Below are 4,846 nucleotides of genomic sequence, written 5' to 3'. Positions count from 1 at the left end.
TCAAAAAAAAAATTTTAAAACATCGCAATGGTTGCTCTGAGTATTGCGCAATATTTAAGTATAGTATTATGGGGTGCACTCTACAATAATTTGAGTTATGCATTTTTTTTACACCGAATTTGAGTAAAATATGTACGTTACGAATTTACAAATTTTTTTAGAATTTTTCTTGAGTATGCAGTTTTGTAGCCCATTAAATTTAGTATAATAAGGTTTAAGTTTTAAGCGATTGCAAAAATTACGTTATTTTTTTTTTTTTAATTTCCTTGAAAACGGTTTTGAGCATTTTCTTCAAATTTCATATTTTATTATTTTTTATGTTTATGCATCAACCCTAAAAATTTGAAACAAATCAAACACATGAAGTGTGAACCCCGTCCGTTTTGGTATGGAGCGCCCCATACTTATACAGTTTACCTTCGCAATTGTACAATGAAACTATACACACGAATTTCCTCATTTAATTTTACCTGCTCACAGTTTTTCAGTTTTGTTATATATTATATTTTTTTGTGACTGTTTCTTCGTTTTACGTATGCTACCACTTTTTCCTGAGCTATTTTCCTTGTTATGTTATTATTGCGTTATCTAAGTACTAGAGAATATGTAAGTCTTGTATACATATAGCCATACTTAAATTTCTGGATGCTTTGACACAAAATGTTGTCACAATTATTATTCTTAGTTTGCGCATTTGTAAAAGTAATTCTACTTCTAAAGAGTAGTCTAAATGCAGCATTGATTAGTTTTTGAGTTGTCTTAACGGTAAAATTCTTTTTCTTCTTATTTGGGCGTGATTTGCTCTTTATCCAATTTAGAAAAGGCAGAACAGACTTCACGGTTTTTGCTACCGATAATGTCGATGTCATCGGTATACGCCAGAAAATGCACGCACTTGTAAAATATTATTCATGAGCGGCTCAGCTCAGCGCTCAGCAGCTCTTATTATCTTCTCCAACATCAGATAAAATAATTCAAACGAAGGGAGTCCATATTGTCTGAAACCTCGTTTGGTAACATACAGCTCGGAGAGGTCAATCCCAATTCTGACGGAGCTGGTGGTATTGCTCAACGTCATTTTACACAGCCGTATTAGTTTCGGGGGAATGCCAAATTCAGGCATCGGGACGTATAAGCAACTTCTTTTAGTGCTGTCGAAAGCGTCTTTAAAGTCGACAAATAGGTGGTTTCTCGCGAGTCTTTTCCAAGATTTGGCGCATTGCGGGATCTACGCTCGATAAGACCTCGTAACATATGTATGCTTAGAAGGCTGATCCCATGGTAGATGGCGCGAATTGCGGTGGCACTTTCTTGGAACATCGACTCCGCTATCATCAACGGAAGCTCGGGTTCGCCTTGTCCACTACTTTTAGTGGTGCTGCCATTCAACAGTGTACGTTTAAAACACTGGAAGAATGCCTTACGTCTATCACAACATGATAGATTTGTTTTCTCGTTTTTCGATATTCTTGAACCTGGTACTACATAATACCATATTTCGGAACCCGGCTAAGTCGTTCCGGACGGTGCGTCGTAGAGGCAGCATATTCCGACCATGGTTCCAAAGATCCCTTCCTTGCCCAACCTGGCACTGAAGTCTCCAAGCACGATTTTAATATCATGGTCGGGGCAGCGCTCGTTTTTGAAGCTCCAGACGCTCATAGAAGGTATATTTAGATACTTTTAAACCGAACACACGTTAGTATGGTGAGCCGCTTGTTCCAAGATAGACGCCAGCTTGCAGTCGCACCTACTGGTGAACAGACGCTGCCTACTTCAGTGAGCCTTTAAACCGAATATTACGGAGTGGCCCACGGCTTCACTCGGATCGGTTACCGCATCTCGTACACATCTCAACCCTGCAGCCGGTTTCTAGCATTCGCTATCGCAAATTTTGATCGCTAAAAATTTCCAAAAGAATAGCAGGCGCGCTTAACAACATGCAGCACCTAGTTATATGCTCCTCATACTACCAGTTTTGGTTGATAACACATTATATCTGTTACTTTTATGTTGCGTGCCTTTAGGCCCCATTGATATTCATTTAGAATTCCACTGATGATGTCTCCGAATGAAGCTTTAATGCATAATAGTGTTGGAAAATCACATCCATTGGGCCAAGCGTATTCTCAATGGTTCAACAGGTCGATTTAGTCTGACATTCACGGCACCTTTTCTTACTTGCTCTTTTTTGCAATTGGACTGCCTTTACCGTCGCCACATCGGATCATTAAAAAAAGATTTTTAGTAATATCTCAACTTCAGCGCCAAATGGTGGGTTAAATTGTAAAACTATACTATCCAGAGACCCACTCAAATACACACAGAAAACTCTCCAGCCATTTAGGATGTCACGCACAAACATACCTACAGAAGCATTATATACACATTCGAAGATAAGTAAAAGTAAGTACGTTTGTACTTTGCCACGCCCTCTTTTCAAAGAGCCCATTTTTCTCCATGAGTATTAGATTGATTTCATATATCTCCATACGAAGTTCCCGTACTGTACCATGTACACTTCCAGAGATATGCACTATAAAATTCGGCTTGTATGGTAGGTGCCACACCCCCTTTGACAATAGCTACTTTTTTTCCCCATGACTATGCGATTAATTTCATATATCTCCACACCAAGTTCCAGTACTCTACCAAGAACAATTCTAGAGATATGGAGTAAGAAAAATTCGACTTGTATGGGTGGTGCCACGCCCGTGTAAAGTTCCAGTGCTCTACCACGAACATTTGCAGAGATATACAGTATGAAAAATTCGGTTTGTATATGAGGTGCCACGCCTCTTTTCCAATAACTCCAATTTTGCATACCAAGTTCAAAAATTTTACCATGAACGCTTCCAGAAATATGCAGTATGAAATATTCGAGTTGTATGGGAACGCCCTCTTTTCAATAGGTCCAATTTTTCTGGAAGCGTATGCGAATGATTTTATATATCCACACTAAGTTCCAGTACTTTACCATGAACATTTCGAGAGATATGCAATATGAAAAATTCGGTTTGTATGGCAGGTGCCACGCCCCCTTTTCCAATAGCTCAAATTTTCCTCCAAGAGGATGCGATGGATTTCATATATCTCCATACCAAGTTCCAGACCTTTACCATGATTGTTTCCAAAGATATGGAGTATAAAAAAATCGGTTTGTATGGGAAGTTCCACGCCCCTTTTATATATCGAGATTTTGGTTAGCCTATAACCATCCTTTCAGCGTCTGCAGCAAGAGTCCAAAATTTCGAAAAAGTCGGCCGTTCTCGAGCTTCGCGATACACATAGAATCTATGTCATAGATGGATAAGAGTTGCTGCTTTTAATATTGCGCTCACTTGGTACGTACAAAAAACATAGCGGCGGGGGTTTTACATATTTTTACATATTTTTTTTTAACATAAGAATCAACATTAACGTTAACATTAGCACGTGTGTATATGTTATACATAACCCTTATTTAGCGCTGTATTCCGTACAAATTACCAGCAGAGGCCGCTTTTATTTGTCATTTACAGATGAGCAGCGCTGTTATATGGGCATGTATGTTAGATTCTATACTTTTTTTAGCCTACGACAAGCCCATCCAGAACCTATAACCAAAATTTCAAAAAAAACGGAACAGCCGATCTCGAGCTTTGCGAACAGAAAAAAATGGCTTTCAAAATATATATTAGTATAGATAACTAGTGAGCATATATAACAACAAACAATTTACTGTAAAAAAATGTCGTACTTACTTGTCATATAGAAGAAGAGCGTCAGTAAGGCAATCATCTTGATGCGAGTTTTGTGAATTGAATTACTCCTTTCAGCAAAAACGGCGACAATAATGTCAGGTTCGTACAGTTGAAAAAATAATAAAGCAGCGCACTATCATATGCAGTGAAATCACAGTAGTAACGGGTTAATTGCCTGCGACAATTTGTAGTGGCGAGCGATATGCTTTTCGCTGATGCAAAACATAGGTTGCCGCTGCTTGTATGGGTATTCCTAAAAGAATATATGTAGCTATCGAAGCAGCGTAGTCCAAGCCAGCTTAGCACACAAAAATATGACTAAATTCACTTTGCACGCGCGCACACGCACCCACAATTTTACCCGAAATTCGCTTTATATAACCGACGAAACGCGGACAATTGGACTGTGTCAAGCGAAAATATGTATGTGTGTATGTAGTATATATGCTTAGTTATTTGTGTAGTCCAACGCTTTTTCTGTTTTGAATTTCAAAAAAATTTACGATTTACTTTATTTGCGTTTTTTGCGTTTATCTTTGTAAGCTTAGCCTTACCAGTATTGCGTTTACGTGTATTTATTCCGTAGTAATATTTCATTTTTTCTATGTTTACAAGCTTTATTTAGTTATCACCACGTTAGCTACCGGTTTTCGGCTTAGAGTTTGCGCGAGGCATACATTTGTGTTTGTATGCTTCCGCACACTTTTTATTCACTTCCAGATTTTTATCTTGCTGTCAGTTAGCCTGATTGCTTATTTGAACAGCGTCGACGATGGCAGCAAAACAGCCGGTGGTACTAACGGGTGATTTTTTTGAGGTTAGGATTTTCATGCATTAGTATTTGACAGATTACGTGGGATTTCAGACATGGTGTCAAAGAGAAAGATGCTCAGTATGCTTTGACATTTCATCATGAATAGACTTACTAACGAGCAACGCTTGCAAATCATTGAATTTTATTACCAAAATCAGTGTTCGGTTCGAAATGTGTTTCGCAAACCCAATTGCTGCGAACGGCGACGAATCGACATTTCACGGTCTTCAGCAACACTCTCAGAAACAGACGCAATATTCTCTTCTGTACGCACTGTACGCATTCGTGT

The 4,846-nt window shown here is 38.6% G+C and overlaps 1 long non-coding RNA gene across 1 annotated transcript in view; it reads right to left on the bottom strand.

Annotated features, from left to right (window-relative positions):
- Positions 1 to 695: 695 nt before the first annotated feature.
- LOC108376051 (uncharacterized) overlaps positions 696 to 4,846 on the bottom strand; it is a 12,298-nt gene continuing 8,147 nt past the window's right edge. The window contains exon 3 of the long non-coding RNA XR_001849229.1: positions 696 to 708. This is a non-coding gene — a long non-coding RNA (uncharacterized LOC108376051). The remainder of the gene's footprint in view (positions 709 to 4,846) is intronic.

This window comes from Rhagoletis zephyria, unplaced genomic scaffold, assembly GCF_001687245.7.
Source record: "Rhagoletis zephyria isolate East Lansing unplaced genomic scaffold, Rhagoletis_zephyria_1.1 Rzeph_scaffold_09836, whole genome shotgun sequence".
In the NCBI taxonomy this organism is placed as follows: Eukaryota; Metazoa; Arthropoda; class Insecta; order Diptera; family Tephritidae; genus Rhagoletis; species Rhagoletis zephyria.
This window is presented reverse-complemented; position numbering and strand designations above follow the sequence as displayed.